The sequence below is a fragment of the Ovis canadensis genome, chromosome 20 (genome assembly GCF_042477335.2).
Source record: "Ovis canadensis isolate MfBH-ARS-UI-01 breed Bighorn chromosome 20, ARS-UI_OviCan_v2, whole genome shotgun sequence".
Classification (NCBI taxonomy): Eukaryota; Metazoa; Chordata; class Mammalia; order Artiodactyla; family Bovidae; genus Ovis; species Ovis canadensis.
Window position 1 is genome coordinate 48,338,613 of NC_091264.1, and position 17,561 is coordinate 48,356,173.

The following is a 17,561-nucleotide window of genomic DNA, read 5'->3' on the forward strand; positions in this document are numbered from 1 at the left end:
ATAGGATACTGAAAGAGGTACTCCCCAGGTCATTAGGTGCCCAATATGCTACTGGAGATCAGTGGAGAAATAACTCCAGAAAGAATGAAGGGATGGAGCCAAAGCAAAAACAATACCCAGCTGTGGATGTGACTGGTGATAGAAGCAAGTCTGATGCTGTAAAGAGCAATATTGCATAGGAACCTGGAATGTCAGGTCCATGAATCAAGGCAAATTGGAAGTGGTTAAACAGGAGATGGCAAGAGTGAATGTCGACATTCTAGGAATCAGTGAACTAAAATGGACTGGAATAGGTGAATTTAACTCAGATGACCATTATATCTACTACTGAGGGCAGGAATCCCTCAGAAGAAATGGAGTAGCCATCATGGTCAACAGAAGAGTCTGAAATGCAGTACTTGGATGCAATCTCAAAAATGACAGAATGATCTCTGTTCATTTCCAAGGCAAACAATTCAATATCACAGTAATCCAAGTCTTGCCCCAACCAGTAACACTGAAGAAGCTGAAGCTGAATGGTTCTATGAAGACCTACAAGACCTTTAGAACTCACACCCAAAAAAGATGTCCTTTTCATTATAGGGGACTGGAATGCGAAAGTAGGAATTCGAGAAACACCTGGAGTAACAGGAAAATTTGGCCTTGGAATACAGAATGGAGCAGGGCAAAGACTAATACAGTTTTGCCAAGAAAGTGCACTGGTCATAGCAAACACCCTCTTCCAACAACACAAGAGAAGACTATACATGGACATCACCAGATGGTCTACACCGAAATCAGATTGATTATATTCTTTGTAGCCAAAGATGGAAAAACTCTATACAGTCAGCAAAAACAAGACCAGGAGCTGACTGTGGCTCAGATCATGAGCTCCTTATTACCAAATTCAGACTTAAATTGAAGAAAGTAGGGCAAACCGCTAGACCATTCAGGTATGACCCCAATCAAATCCCTTATGATTGTACAGTGGAAGTGAGAAATAGATTTAAGGGCCTAGATCTGATAGATAGAGTGTCTGATGAACTATGGAATGAGGTTTGTGACATTTTACAGGAGACAGGGATCAAGACCATCCCCGTGGAAAAGAAATGTGAAAAAGCGAATTGGCTGCCTGGGGAAGCCTTACAAATAGCTGTGAAAAGAAGAGAAGTGAAAAGCAAAGGAGAAAAGGCAAGATATAAGTATCTGAATGCAGAGTTCCAAAGAATAGCAAGAAGAGATAAGGAAGCCTTCTTCAGCAATCAATGCAAAGAAATAGAGGAAAACAACAGAATGGGAAAGACTAGAGATCTCTTCAAGAAAATTAGAGATACCAAGGAAACATTTCATGCAAAGATGGGCTCAATAAAGGACAGAAATGGTCTGGACATAACAGAAGCAGAAGATATTAAGAAGAGATGGCAAGAATACACAGAAGAACTGTACAAAAAGGATCTTCACGACCCAGATAATCACGATGGTGTGATCACTCATCTAGAGCCAGACATCCTGGAATGTGAAGTCAAGTGGGCCTTAGAAAGCATCACTACGAACAAAGCTAGTGGAGGTGATGGAATTCCAGTAGAGCTATTTCAAATCCTGAAAGATGATGCTATGAAAGTGCTGCACTCAATATGCCAGCAAATTTGGAAAACTCAACAGTGGCCACAAGACTGGAAAAGATCAGTTTTCATTCCAATCCCAAAGAAAGGCAATGCCAAAGAATCCTCAAACTACCGCATAATTGCACTCATCCCACATGCTAGTAAAGTAATGCTCAAAATCCTCCAAGCCAGGCTTTAGCAATACATGAACCGTGAACTCCCTGATGTTCAAGCTGGTTTTAGAAAAGGCAGAGGAACCAGAGATCAAATTGCCAACATCCGCTGGATCATGGAAAAAGCAAGAGAGTTCCAGAAAAACATCTATTTCTGCTTTCTTGACCATGCCAAAGCCTTTGACTGTGTGGATCACAATAAACTGTGGAAAATTCTGAAAGAGATGGGAATACCAGACCACCTAACCTGCCTCTTGAGAAATCTGTATGTAGGCCAGGAAGCAACAGTTAGAACTGGACATGGAACAACAGACTGGTTCCAAATAGGAAAAGGAGTACATCAAGGCTGTATAGTGTCACCCTGCTTATTTAACTTCTATGTAGAGTACATCATGAGAAACCCTGGACTGGAAGAAGCACAAGCTGCAATCAAGACTGCCAGAGAAATATCAATAATCTCAGATATGCAGATGACACCACCCTTCTGGCAGAAACTGAAGAGGAACTAAAAAGCCTCTTGATGAAAGTGCAAGAGGAGAGTGAAAAAGTTGGCTTAAAGCTCAACATTCAGAAAACGAAGATCATGGCATCTGGTCCCATAACTTCATGGGAAACAGATGGGGAAACAGTGGAAACAGTGTCAGACTATTTTTTGGGGCTCCAAAATCAGTGCAGATGGTGACTGCAGCCATGAAATTAAAAGACGCTTCCTCCTTGGAAGAAAAGTTATGACCAACTTAGATAGTATACTGAAAAGCAGAGACATTACTTTTCCAACTAAGGGTCTGTCTAGTCAAGGCTATGGTTTTTCTAGTAGTCATGTATAGATGTGAGAGTTGCACTGTGAAGAAGGCTGAGCACTGAAGAACTGATGCTTTTGAACTGTGGTGTTGGAGTAGACTTTTGAGAGTCCCTTGGACTGCAAGGAGATCCAACCTGTCCATTCTGAAGGAGATCAACCCTGGGATTTCTTTGGAAGGAATGATGCTAAAGCTGAAACTTCAGTACTTTGGCCACCTCATGCGAAGAGTTGACTCATTGGAAAAGACTCTGATGCTGGGAGGGATTGGGGGCAGGAGGAGAAGGGGACGACAGAGGATGAGATGGCTGGATGGCATCACTGACTTGATGGACGCGAGTCTGAGTGAACTCCGGGGGTTGTTGATGGACAGGTAGGCCTGACTTGCTGCGATTCATGAGGTTGCAAAAAGTCGGACACGACTGAGCGACTGAACTGAACTGAAGTGATTTCCCTAATTATATAAAAAATAATGGATAACAATCTTGATATAATATGATAGAACAGCAGAGGTAAGGATGTTGTAAAGGCAAAAAGGATAATAATGAAATAATAAACTTAATCTTGAAAATGAATATCAGGAAATCCTGTAGAATTATTAAAAGTGTATCTTTATAAGTTGGCTTCAATCCTCCTCACAGAAATGAGTAGACTCTTTTACCTATATTTCCAACTGTAAGTTTTCTATTGGTTTTGGAAGACTTCCTTGCGGTACCAGGAAAAAGATTCTTGGTATTTGAAAATCAATGATTTTTGCCCAGGCCCACCTATGGGTGATGAGAAACATCTATTTTATGTCCCTCTGAACTTTTATCTATCTGCTCTACTTCACAAGATTAGATTAGTCAGTAGTATTCAACTGTACAAAGTTTCAGGGAAAGTAGCTCCAAGGCTATGCCTCAAAATTTCTAAAATAGCATTTCTGAACATTATGGATAGGGACTTAACTGTGTGAAGATAGGCAGCTTTAGAAGACTACTTAACTTTCTGCCAGAATATGCTAGAGACAAATCTGCACTGTCCAATTGTTACTAGTCTTATCTGCTATTTTGGAAACAAGTTTTGATACAGTGTCTATAGGGATGTGTCATTGCTTCCTTCATGAGTACTTGTCTCATATTTTTTTCTTCCATTATGGCAATGTTTCCTTGGAGATCTATAAATGTCCTTTACTTCTGCAGGCATTCCTTCATATAAAATTTTTATTTTGCACATGTATCAACATACCTCTTTTCCTTATGTATAAAGTGACAGTAGGGTAGGATATCATTTTAATAACAATCTTAATTTAATTGACATCTAATTATTAACCTAAGTAGTGCTAGTGGTAAAGTACGCGCCTTCCAGTGCAGGAGTCATAAAGAGAGTAGGGTTGGATTCTTGGGTCGGGAAGATCCCCTGGTGGAGGCCATGATATCCCACTCCAGTATACTTGCCTGGAGAATGCCATGGACAGAGGACTCTGGTGGGCTGCAGTCTGTAGGGTCACAAACAGTCAGGACACAACTGAAGTGACTTAGCACACAAGCATTAACCTAACAATTATTTGTTACTTAATTTAAATAAATGATCAAGATCTTAAAATGCAAATCAATTTTTTTAAGAAGCAACTTTCATAACATGCCCTGTATATGAATTTGACTCATTCTCCAAAACTTGAAAATATATAGTTCTTAAATAGTATAATTATCAATATTCACAAGTGATGACTCTTTAGACATATTTTCCTTAATTATGAAAGAAAGATTAAATTATTTTTAGTGTCCTTCCAGAAGCAATAAAGTGGACAAACTCAGTATTTCCCATGTGTGAGAGGAAAACAGGGAGTTGTGGTCAAGTATGTTTGGGAGACATGGGTTAAAACAAGATAGAGATTTATTTTATCTTTAGAAATTCTCAGAGCTTGAATTCCTTGGTTATGCAGAACTTCTAACCCAAACCAAACATTTCTTGAATATGCTAATTAAGTTTTCCAAGGTGGATTTCCCCTTTAGTCAAACCCTGTTGACTAGCCAAAATGACTTCTAAATGTTTCTATTGTTTTCCTAGCAAATGATTGCAGATTCAAAAGACTTTGCCATAACTGTATAGAAAGGATTGCTTGAAAGTCACTGCTGTTCTCATTTCAAGATTCAAAACTATGTAGGTACGACTTGGAAACAAGCTTGATTAGCTAGACAGAGAGATATCTTAATGTACGGCCTAAGACTGATCAGGCATGGTTCAGTTATAAAAGGGTCAGAATCAGAAGCTAATGGTGATTTTGATGTTATTGAGCCCAGAATCTTTCATTCATTTCTTGCAACCCAGCCTGTAAGAAATCTTGCCTGAGTTTAAAGGACTGCTGTCTTAGTCCATTCAGACTGGTATTATAGATACTCTAGACTAATTAGCTTATAAACAACAGAAATCTATTTCCCACAGTTTGGAGGCTCAAGTCAGAGGTCGAGGTACCAGCATGGTCAGGTGGGGACCCTCTTTTGGTTGCAGACTTCTTGTATCCTCACCCTGCAGAAGGGGCTAAGGAGCTCTTGGATATCTCTGGAGCCTCTTTTATAAGGCCTTAATCCCATTCATGAAGGCTCTTCATTCATGACCTATCCACCTCAGAGAGTCCTCACCTCCTGATACCATCACTTTGGGTATTAGATTTTCAACACATGAATTCTGAAGGGATACAAACATTCAGAAGGTACCAAGCATCAAAGGAAAGCACTATAGTGTAAGTAAAATCTTCAGTAATTATTTCATTGAATTTTCTCTATAAAACTGAAAACAAACACGAAGGCTTATACCAAGGATGGCTGATAGCTTTTATCCTCACTTGGGGTTTGGGGTCCATGTATTAGATCATGAATGGACACAGCAGCCTAAGTGGTGAGTCAAAGTGGTTTCCGCATGCTCCAGAGAAATAGTAAGTGGATGGCTCCAGGAGCAAAAGTTTCAAAATGCCAATTAAATTCCTTTGGATTTTCTTTGTAGTTAATGCTTTGACCCAGAGGCTAGTTGCACATAGAATCAAAAGTAAAATTATGCAGAGACTTGAGGCTGATTAAGTGGCTTTATTGTTCCTTTTTCTACCTCCTCCTCATTTTATCTGACAAACAGAAAAGAAGGAAGGGAGGAATGGGAGGCAGTTTTTATTGATCTGCCTACAGCTGGCTAAAGGATTCTCAGTGGCTTGAGAATGGACTTTGGCAACTCTGGCCTCAAGTCATCAAGTGAGTGGCAGAGAAGTTCTCATCGATTCAATCATGTATTCATTCATTCAACAAATACATCAGTAGACACTCATGGGTGCATTCTTCTAGGCACTAGCAAAATTGTGCCCAGTGCCCAGTTGTGTCCAACTCTTTGCATCTCCTGGACTGTAGCCCACCAGGTTTCTCTGTCCGTGGAATTTCCCGGGCAAGAATACTGGAATGGGTTGCCATTTCCTCCTCCAGGGATCTTCCTGACCCAGGGATCGAACCCACATCTCTTGCATCTCCTGCATTGGCAGGTGGATTCTTCACTGCTGCACCATCTGGGAAGCCTGGCAAAAATGTAGCTATATACTAAGGTCCCAACTGTATGAATTTTATAACAGTGTGAGAAGCAAAACAGTACAGAAATAAATATATCTACATATATGATGTCAATTGATTATGAGTTTTAAGAAGAAAACTATATGCATCAGGATAAGAGAATAGTAAAACAAGATGATTTATTTACGATCATTAGGGAAAGGTCTCTACATCAGTAAGTGAAGAAACAAGCCATGCAGGTATCTGTAACAGTAAACACAGAAGCATTGAGGCTTCCTTTCTGGAAATGCAAGGAATTCTGTATGACTGAACCAGTGTAAGCAAGGGGAAGGCAAATGAGAGCCGAGATTAAATGGATTGTTGTTGTTTAGTCACAAAGCTGTGTCTGACTCTTTTCTGTGACCAGGTCATTTAAGGTCTTTCAGGTCATGGTGAAGCTTTGTTTTTTATCAGACGAGTTAGGAAAGCATATTTTAGGTAGAAGAGTGACATCTACCTAATGTATCCAGCAGTTCCAGGGTTCAGAGTTTGTCAACTAAAGACTAGTCATGCTGAACTAGAATTACTTTATCCCAAGTCAGATTTTATTTTTTAGAAGAGGCCATTTTCTTGACTTTCTCTTCACAAGTATAAGATGGTCACCAGAGCACCAAGCATCAATCACATCACCACATTTCAAAGTCCAAATGCTGAAGGAAAGAGCGACTTCTTTTCTCTCTCTCTCTCTTTTTCTCAGTGCTCTCTCTACTACTAGAAATAAAGTCATTAGCACCTTTAAATCTCATGAGATAAGAGAATTGGTTCTAGAAACTACAGAACCAATTCAGAAAACTCATCCTTAAAATTCTGTTTCTCTGGAACCAATCCTGGTACCAACATCTGTATAAGGATTCTCCAAGAAACAGAACTCTTGGGACATCTCTCTTTGTCTCCATCCCCATCTTTATCTATATATTTATATGTATGTGTACATATACAAACACACATACACACACATACCTAGAAAGAGATTTATTAAAGGGAACTGGCTCATGGGACTATGGAGGCTGAGAAGTCCCACAATCTCTTTTGTACAAACTAGAGCCCCAGGAGGCCAGTGGCTTAGTTCGCAGGCCTGAGCTGTGAAGGCAAGTGGAGATCAGGCTTCTGCTCATGCAGCCAGCAGAGGAGTGGGGAGGATGGGGGGAAGAGACAGAAGGGGAGAGAGACTGACTTCTCTTTTGATTGGGAGAGAAAGTCTTTCCCAGAGCATCTTCATAGCATATAGCCCGCAGTCACATCGCTCAAAACCAGCCATGTGCTCACTGCAAACCCATAGCTGGAAAAAGGAAACAGGACTCACATGACTGGCTTCAATTAAATATGCTCATCTCCTGAGCCTACCTTTATTGAACACAGGGCCTCCCCAACCTTCTAATAATGGAACAAATGTGAATTCTCTTGGTAAAGAAAAGGTTTTGAGTAGGCAAACAGCAGTGTCTGTCACATCTCTAAAGGAAGATCAGTAGCTACTGAATAGATGGAGAAAAGAGGGGGAAAAAATGCACCAGTGCACTCCATAAAAGGAGAAGGCCACCGTGAAATGTTGCCTATTACTTAAGCCCTTTCTCCCTTCACTTTTTCCCACATCCTGATTTTGTGGCTTTGTATAGTCTTCCATGTTTATTAAGCATCTCAGAAATCTGCTGTTCCCAAAGTTATTAATCTTTCCCAAGTCATTTGGTTTGTAGGGCTTACTAAATCTGGAAGTGCAAAATGTTTGTTTATTTGCTTAACTTCAGGCATTTTGTTACTGGCTCATGCTTTGCTAATTCTAAATTGGTCTAAAAGATACTTCAAATTTAATGCATTCTTCCTTTATAGAAAGAGAATTATACTAAGAAAATCTGTTTTAACAAAAGAGAAATATGCTTAACCTAGAAATCAATGCAGACAAAGGACAGTTGCTCTTTAAGTAACATGGATCATTATCTTCAGAGCTGGACCCTGTAATAAATGTATTAAGTTGTTATCCATGTGCCCAGATTTCCCCTTTTGATGCCCTTTGATTCCTCAGAAAGGGATCCTACTTTCAAGGAGCCCTAATGTTATTTTGATCTCTTCTTTCATTGATCTTTCCAAATTTCAGTAAAGAATTAAATACAGTAATCAGAGCTGCCACATACGAATGCAGAGTAAGGTTTAATTTGCTGTCTTTCTCATGGGTGATTTTTTTGGCTAGCATATCTCTGAGTGCTAGGAAGCCATTGAGAATGCGCTTGGACTATGAGGAGGGAGCTGAAACTGTTGACCTCACACCGTGTACTTTTTAAATTTACTTGTGAGACTGGCCTGATTGTCCTATTTGCCCTGGAGATGAAGCTTTGAGTCTCTTTCTGAAAAATTAAAAGACAAAAATACTACTATATTTAAAAACATGTATGAGATAATTTAATCGGTTAACAATAGTAAATAGAAGACTATAAAGTGGAAAAAATATTGGAATGAAAATTGGGAGAATAATGTTCTAAGCTAAACTCTTTCTGTGGTAAACTCTTGACTGTGAGCTAATCTTTCAGTATCTCTGAATTCATTTCCTCATTCTTCAGCTTGAGGAGCTAAATCAAATAATCTTGAATGCCCTTCTCATATTTCTGATTCTTAACCTCTGCTATTTCAGAAATCAGAATTTTCCTTTACTCTATAAGCGAAAAAAAAAAAAAAGAAATGCAGTCAAAATATACGGATCATTCTAACTTGCTGAGAAATTTGCAAACTGATTGGAGAAACTGAAGTAGAGAACAGTGAAAAACCATGTGTAATCAAAAGCAAATTGCATGGCACCGACAAAAATTACTATAACACATTGTCAAGGAGAGTCAGTAGAGCAGAAATAGGGAAGATGTGGGAAAAGATGAGGGGAAAAGAAGGACAGTGAAGATGAACAAAAGATGCACAGCCATGAAGGAATTAAAGTGATATTCCAGTGTGTGCAAATCAGGTGCAGACCTAAGAATGACACAAACTGGGATGGAGATCAGAAAAGGAATGATCGCAGGGTTTTATATCACAATGTGGAGGAGATAAATTAGAACAGATTTCAGAAAACTTGGTTATGAATTTCCTTATAAATAGGGGATCACAAATTTTATCATCCTAACTGGGATACTTTTAAGAGCAAAATGTGGCACCATTAATAACTACTCTCGAACAGTAGGTTTAACTGAAAGTATTTCAGAAAACATGGATTACCCTAGTTAAACCAGGAGATATGCTCACCTGCTTCTAAGGAGTGTATGTATTTTCCTTGTAAATGCCAAACTTAATGAATCATAGGTTGAAGTTGCAAAGCCTTTATTTAGGTTGTGAAAGTGGAGCTTGCTTGGGTAAGGTCTGCTCTAAATTTTAGTTCTCTCGCGGTCAACTCCCTACAGAGACAAACATACGATATGGCATTTGTTATGGAGCAGATATTTCCTTTGTGAGATTGCTAATTATACCTAAGGGAACAGAAGACCTCCCTGAGAGTAGAAACATGATGTGGTAAGAGTGATAAACTATTGAGTTAGACAGACACACAGAGAAGAAAGATGGAAGAAATCAAGAACTGTAAACAATTCTAAAAAAAAGTCTTAAAATATACACTGACAGTTCCAGATGGATCTCTTCACTTCAATTTCCTTGACATTTTTGTGCTCAGTTTCTTCCTCTGAAATCTCTGCATTTTGCTCACGGTGGAAGATGTACAGCAATTCCCAATGATACTGAGACTCATGGTGAGCACTGCTCACTTCTGTGCCTTATTTTATGGCCATAAGGCAGCTGACATTCTTCTCCAATCAGGTCATGGCACTGAAAGCCAGCCAGCCAGATATGCGCTAATTTTTCAACCCATGAATGTAAACGATGGGCATAGTGAGTAGGATAAATACGATTCTTGCCTACTTGGAGCTTTTCTTCTAGCAAGGAAAATATGTGATTCTAAATATAATCCTATGCAGGAGAAGTTCAGAATTCTGTGGCAGTATGTAATTGATTCCTCTTAGCCAGGACACCAGGTAAGCTAGCTTATATGTTAATGATTGTAATAATATAACAATGAAAATCACTCTCATTTATTGAGAGGCTATAACGTGTGAAGAAGCACTGTTCAAAGACCCATATAAGCACCTTGAAATTCTTACAGAACTGGGTATAGGGAGTATTAATATTATTGATAACATACACATGAAAAATATATGACTCTGAAAGTTATCTCGAGCCCATCAACACCACATGACTGGTGAATAGCAGATCTAGGATAAAAATTTGTTTGCCTGCATAGAAAGCCCCATGTTTTCTGTTGTGTGATATTTACTTTTTATGAACCTCAGTGTATTCACGTGTAAAATGAGAGTGTGAAGCTATACCTTATGGGCTTATAGTAAAGATCGCATGTGATAACATATATTTTTTAAATAAAAAATCCTAGTGTAGGGCCTTATACATGATTAAGTTAGATCTCCTCAACTTCTTTAAGGTCTATATCTCAGAACCAAGATATTATGGGGTATTTTCCATCACACTTTTTGTGAGTTTTCCATCTTTCAAATTGTAGCCCTTATCATGTTTCTACAACTTATGTCTTCCCTTCACCACTAGTGATTCTTGTCTCAGTTCTTAATAATAATAGTAATGATAATAAAAATTACAAGAATAGTACCGTAGATGACATTAGTTAAACATTTACTATGTTCTATATATTACTCCGGAGAAGGCAATGGCACCCCACTCCAGTACTCTGGTTTCATCTAAGCAATCTATAAGAGACAAATACTTTAATTATCCATTTTTAGAGATGGAAAACTAGGACAGAGAGAGCTTAGAGAGTTGTCTATAAGTCTATGGGTAGTAAATGGCAGAGCTGAAATGGAATCCAGTGTAATCGCTCCACAGACCTCATATCCTTCATAATGGTGTTACTTCTGTGTTACTACTCAAGGATAGCTCGAGGATCTCACATCTCGTGACTTTAAAATTCTTATACTTACACATTGCAAATGATCTTCAAATGACTATCAAAATAGATTGGGTGATAGTAGATTGGAAAAAAATCATTCTCTCCCCTATACCCCCACTTACCTAAGTAAGCCCTGGTCCATGGTCATATAAATGATTTTAAATGGAACTAAGAGTTTTGGGGAATTTAAAGTTGCAAAGCAAGGTCCAAAATTAGAAGAGTATCTCAGAGCAAAGGCCAAGATCCCTGACAGAAAACCATAAAAAACATTTTCAATGTGTGAACATGGTGATATTAAGTGGACCAGAGTGGTGGAAAAGTAAAGTGATTTGATACAGGCTGAAGGGTCTGTGTGGGGATCGGAAAGGCAGTGATGGTCAATGGGCATCAAATTCCAAAGCCATGAAGTCAGGCCACACAAGAACTGGCTCAGGATTGAGTGTACAGGACGGGAAAGTTTGCTTGTTTGTTTTTAGAAGAATTAAAAAAAATACCAGAACTATGCCACACTCTGAATGCTCTGAATGTTCTTAGGTGGTGGGGAATGTCCTTTGATCTGAACTTTGGAGAGCACCTGGAGAAATTAGGATAAAAGAAAAATATATTTCATTTTTAATTACAGGGATATTAAGAAGGAGGGACAAAGAAAGGAACAACTGTATTTGAAACCTGTTATTATGGAAATCTATTCTGTATCAGGTCTGTTGAAATGATGGGTAGCTACATGTTTCCCTAGAGTTGGTCATATTTTGGTAAGGCCAACACGTCTCCTCCATGGTTTCAGGATTGCTCTCTGCCTGCTTGAGGCAGGAACTCAGCTCCTGGGCTCCAGACACTTCTTAGTCATTTTCTCTCCTCTTTATCTCTCCAGTCTGGTGTGGCGGTGGCTTCCTGCTACTGCTGACCTACAGTTCCTCACGGCTCTCTGTTGACTCAGCCACTGGTACCATCTGTGTAAACGGTTTCCAATTTCCTACATTTTATTCCCTCTGCAACAACTTCAGTGTCCTTAAAGCATTCCTTCGTTTTAAGAAAGGTAGATGCCTTGGTTTTCTAGGGCAGCTGGAACAAACCACCACAGACTGCATGGTTTTAAGCAATAGATGTTTATTCTCTGACACTTTAAGACATTGCAAGTCTGAAACCAAGGTGTCAGCGGGACTGATTTCTTCTGGAGGCTCTGCGTGCATGAGGCCCAGTTCCATGCTTCCCTCCTAGCTTCTAGTGACTGCCCACAATCCTTGGTATTCTTTAACTCATAAATACATCTTTTCAGTCTCTGCCTCCTTCTTCACAAGGCCTTCTCCTCCATGTTTCTCTTTTTTTTTTTCCTTTGTTTAAAAAAAAATTTTTATTTTTACTTTATTTTACTTTACAATACTGTATTGGTTTTGCCATACATTGACATGAATCCACCACGGGTGTACATGCGTTCCCAAACATAAAAATATGGAACGCTTCACGAATTTGCATGTCATCCTTGCTCAGGGGCCATGCTAATCTTCTGTGTATCGTTCCAATTTTAGTATATGTGCTGCCGAAGCGAGCACTGTTTCTCTGTCTTTACTCATCTTCTCTTTTCTTTAAGGACAATAGTCACTGGATTAAAGGTCTGTCATAAATCCAGGATGAGCTCCTCTTGACAGCCTTAATTGACTACATTTGCAAAGACCTGAAATTCAAATAAGGTCACATCTACGGAAACCAGGAATTAATACTTGGATATATTATGTTAGGCTCACTATCATCTATCTACAGGATTTCTCCTGTTTTTCTGTTTGCACAGTAAGAAACACAGAATGGCCCCCACTCTCTCATTCTAAAATGTCTTTTTCCAGTAGAACTTTCTATGATGATGAAAATCTTTCCTGTCTAGACCATCCAATTTGGTAATCATTAGACATGTGTCCCTATTAAGTACTTGAAATATGGTTAGTGCAGCTCAATTTTTAATTTTCTATCTTAATTTAAATTAAAATAGTTACATGTGTCTGGAAGTTATTGTATTGGGCAGAACAGTTCTACAGGAAAAATTGACAGATACCAATCACATTAATTCAGTGTGGTGAGTGTTATGAGAATTTGGGGGAAAATAGTCAGACATAGTTGGAAACACAGGACACACAGGAGATACGGTTCGATCCCTAGGTTGTGCAAATCTCCTGGAGGAGGACGTAGCAACACACTCCAGTATTCTTGCCTGGGAAATCCCATGGACAGAGGGAGCCTGGCAGGCTATAGTCCAGGGGGTCACAAAAGAGTTGGACACGACTGAGCGACTGAGCAAGCACAGACATACAGAGACTCCTGTGTCAGGAGTGGGGCTTTGACAGGTTGAAGAGGGGCTTTCAACTTTGAAAACAGCACGCATGAAGGCACAGGATAGAAGGAAATGTCATACAGCATCTAGCGCACACAATCCCAGAAGAAGGGAGGTTGCCAGGTGACTTATAGACAGCTCAGTTATTGTGCTGGAGAATTTGAATTTGGCCCATGGTGTAAAACAGGAAAGTAAAAAATTCATATTATTTCTTCCCAGCTTTATTGAGGTATAATTAATACATAAAAGTGGTATATGTTAAAGGTGTACCACATGATGGTCTAATAATAGTATCCATTGTGAAGTGATTACCACCGTCAAACTATTAATTATTAACATATCCATCACTTCACATAGTTACCACTTTTTTTGTGTGTGGTGAGAGCTTAACATGTACTCTGTTAGTGAAATTCATATATACAATACAGTATTATCAGTTATAGTCACCATACTGTAAAATAGATCTCCACAATCTGTTTTCTTTATTTACTCTTTTGGTTGTGCCCTGTGGCATGTGCGATCTTAGTTCCCTGACCAGGGATTGAACCGCATCCCCTGCATTGGAAGCACAGATTCTTAACGAGTGGACCTCCAAGGAAGTCCCTCCATAATTCATTCACCCTATATAATTGAAACTTTGTGCCCTTGACCAATATCTCCCCATTTCCCCTACTCCCAGCCCCTGGCAACCACTATTCTACTTTCTGCTTTAATGAGTATGACCATTTTAGATCCCACATATAAGTGAAATCATCCTTATTTTTAAAAGCTAGCTTGACTTGACTTGGTGGAGAAGGCAATGGCACCGCACTCCAGTACTCTTTCTTGCCTAGAAAATCCCATGGACGGAGGAGCCGGATAGGCTGCAGTCCATGGGGTCGCTGAGAGTTGGACACGACTCAGTGACTTCACTTTCACTTTTCCCTTTCATGCATTGGAGAAGGAAATGGAGACCCATTCCAGTGTTCTTGCCTGGAGAATCCCAGGGACGGGGGAGCCTGGTGGGCTTCCGTCTATGGGGTCGCACAGAGTCGGACACGACTGAAGCGACTTAGCAGCAGCAGCAGCAGCAGCAGCAGCAGCAGCAGCAGCAGCAGCTTGACTTGAAAATAGAATAGAGGATGAGTTGAAGCAGGGAAAGCCCAGAACAGTTTCTTGTTCTAGTTTCCTGCTAAGCATCTATATGGCATGTGCCAGACACTACAAGTATCTGAATATGAGAGATGAGGAAACTGTGCTGAGTTTATGCAAGAGAATTGGGTACAGGTTTCAATTCTGTGTGTGCAAACTAGTTAGTAAAAACATTGCATTCTGTAGAAGACTAAAGTCTCTTAAAAAATATTTGTGCTAATTCCCTAGGCAGGCTAAGGTATTACAATACAATGTATAAAAAAAGAAATAAAAAGATCCCCTGGCAGGATGCACCTTCTAGCCGGAAAAACTGAAGAGAAGTGGTGGAGCTGTCCATCCTCCAGCTGTGGGCCCATTTTGGTGGCAGCAGTAATTCCTCTTGAAGTTCTTGACTAATGCATTAACATTCAGGGTAATTTCTGCCATTAGACAGGCTCAACCGTGCACCATGACGGTTTCTACTCTGTAATTGTAGGGATCCTCATTAATGTGAAAGAATATTTTGACATTGTGAGCTTACAGGAGAGACAATTCATGACTGACACAATAAAGGCTTAAATTATGCTGCTTTTGATGATGAGAGATGCAGAGCTGCATTTTTTTTTAAACTTTTGCAAAATTAGGATTTAGCAGCTGTAAGACAATCTCTTGTATGATGAAAGTGGATGGTGTTCAGACACAATCAATTCCAGGCCTGCCTTGAGGAAACCTTTTATTTCAGGAAGAGATTAAAATTTCAAAGCTGTTTTCTGGTGGCATTTTTATTGATAAACCTGCATTTAAAGCAGAGCTTTAAAAAATGTATGAGATGCACATAGCCAGAACATACCATGGTAGAAGCTGCTGCCTAGAGTCTGAGAGCTCACAGAATTTTACAGGCTGCTCTGGACAGTCTCCAAAGACATGTTTTGACATATGTTAAATTTTTTTTTGCACTCAGCTCTACTTGATGTGGAAGAGTTGTCTTTGGCGGGTAGGGATTCCTTTGTTATTTAGTACCTAAACTGTTTACTTTTTTTTTTAACTGTAAAAAAGAAGGTAGAGTTTTAAATTTAGACAAAAGAGATACCGAAAAGACTTCTCTCTGGTAGCCTTCTTCTGTATATAAAATATAATCCATAGAGGAGGACTTGCTATGTACAAAATCTAATAAAATTTAGATTTCCTTTATTTTTGTCAACAAGGGCATTGAGTCCAGAAAGGCAGATACTCTTTCAAAATCATTAATTCTGATGACAACCTAGGTGAAAAATAAGCCTTGTTTTTCTCTTTTCTTTTGTACTCTTTTGAAACAACATGCTTAAATAAATGAATCAGTATGTATTTAATACCTACTTAGTGCCTATCATCGTGCTAGACATGAGAAATGGCTTTGACACCAGGAACTTTGCAATCCTTTATGGAAAAGTAAGCTGGCACACATCAAATTATGCTCGACATAGCTGATCATCAGAGAAACGCAAATCAAAACCACAAGACATCACCTCATACCTTTCAGAATGGCTATTATCAAAAAGACAGGAGAGGGGATTCCCTGAAGGTCCAGTAGTTAGGATTCCATGCTTCCACTGTAGGGGGCACAGGTTTGATCCTTGGTCAGGGAACCAAGATCCCACAAGTTGTGCAATGCGGCCAAAAAAAAAAAAAAAAAGGCAAGAGATAAGTTTTGGCAAGGATCTGGGGAAAAAGGAACACGTGGACACTGTTGTTAGACATGTACATTGGGTACAACTACTATGAAAAACAGTGTGAATATTCTTCATAAATTAAAAATACTAACACCGTACACAAAAATAAACTCAAAATGGATTAAAGATCTAAATGTAAGATCAGAAACTATAAAACTCCTAGAGGAGAATATAGGCAAAACACTCTCAGAAATAAATCACAGCAGGATCCTCTATGATCCACCTCCCAGAATTCTGGAAATAAAAGCAAAAATAAACAAATGGGATCTAATTAAAATTAAAAGCTTCTGCACAACAAAGGAAAATATAAGCAAGGTGAAAAGACAGCCTTCTGAATGGGAGAAAATAATAGCAAATGAAGCAACTGACAAACAACTAATCTCAAAAATATACAACCAACTTATGCAGCTCAACTCCAGAAAAATAAACGACCCAATCAAAAAATGGGCCAAAGAACTAAATAGACATTTCTCCAAAGAAGACATACGGATGGCTAACAAACACATGAAAAGATGCTCAACATCACTCATTATTAGAGAAATGCAAATCAAAACCACAATGAGGTACCACTTCACACCAGTCAGAATGGCTGTGATCCAAAAATCTGCAAGCAATAAATGCTGGAGAGGGTGTGGAGAAAAGGGAACCCTCCTACACTGTTGGTGGGAATGCAAACTAGTACAGCCACTATGGAGAACAGTGTGGAGATTCCTTAAAAAATTGCAAATAGAACTCCCTTATGACCCAGCAATCCCACTTCTGGGCATACACACCGAGGAAACCAGAATTGAAAGAGACACATGTACCCCAATGTTCATCGCAGCACTGTTTATAATAGCCAGGACATGGAAACAACCTAGATGTCCATCAGCAGATGAATGGATAAGAAAGCTGTGGTACATATACACAATGGAGTATTACTCAGCCGTTAAAAAGAATTCATTTGAATCAGTTCTGATGAGATGGATGAAACTGGAGCCGATTATACAGAGTGAAGTAAGCCAGAAAGAAAAACACCAATACAGTATACTAACACATATATATGGAATTTAGGAAGATGGCAATGACGACCCTGTATGCAAGTCAGGAAAAAAGACACAGATGGGTATAACGGACTTTTGGTCTCAGAGGGAGAGGGAGAGGGAGAGGGTGGGATGATTTGGGAGAATGGGAATTCTAACATGTATACTATCATGTAAGAATTGAATCGCCAGTCCATGTCTGACGTAGGGTGCAGCATGCTTGGGGCTGGTACATGGGGATGACCCAGAGAGATGTTGTGGGGAGGGAGGTGGGAGGGGGGGTCATGTTTGGGAACGCATGTAAGAATTAAAGATTTTAAAATTAAAAAAAAAATAAAAT

The 17,561-nt window shown here is 39.3% G+C and overlaps 1 long non-coding RNA gene and 1 other non-coding gene across 3 annotated transcripts in view; one reads left to right on the forward strand and one right to left on the reverse strand.

Moving 5' to 3' along the window:
- LOC138425109 (uncharacterized) overlaps window positions 1-17,561 on the forward strand; it is a 237,154-nt gene that overhangs the window by 71,160 nt on the left and 148,433 nt on the right. The gene's annotated exons all lie outside the window — the stretch shown is intronic.
- LOC138426102 (U6 spliceosomal RNA) lies at window positions 12,504-12,610 on the reverse strand. Its single transcript, XR_011251526.1, has one exon. It is a non-coding gene; the product is annotated as a U6 spliceosomal RNA (small nuclear RNA).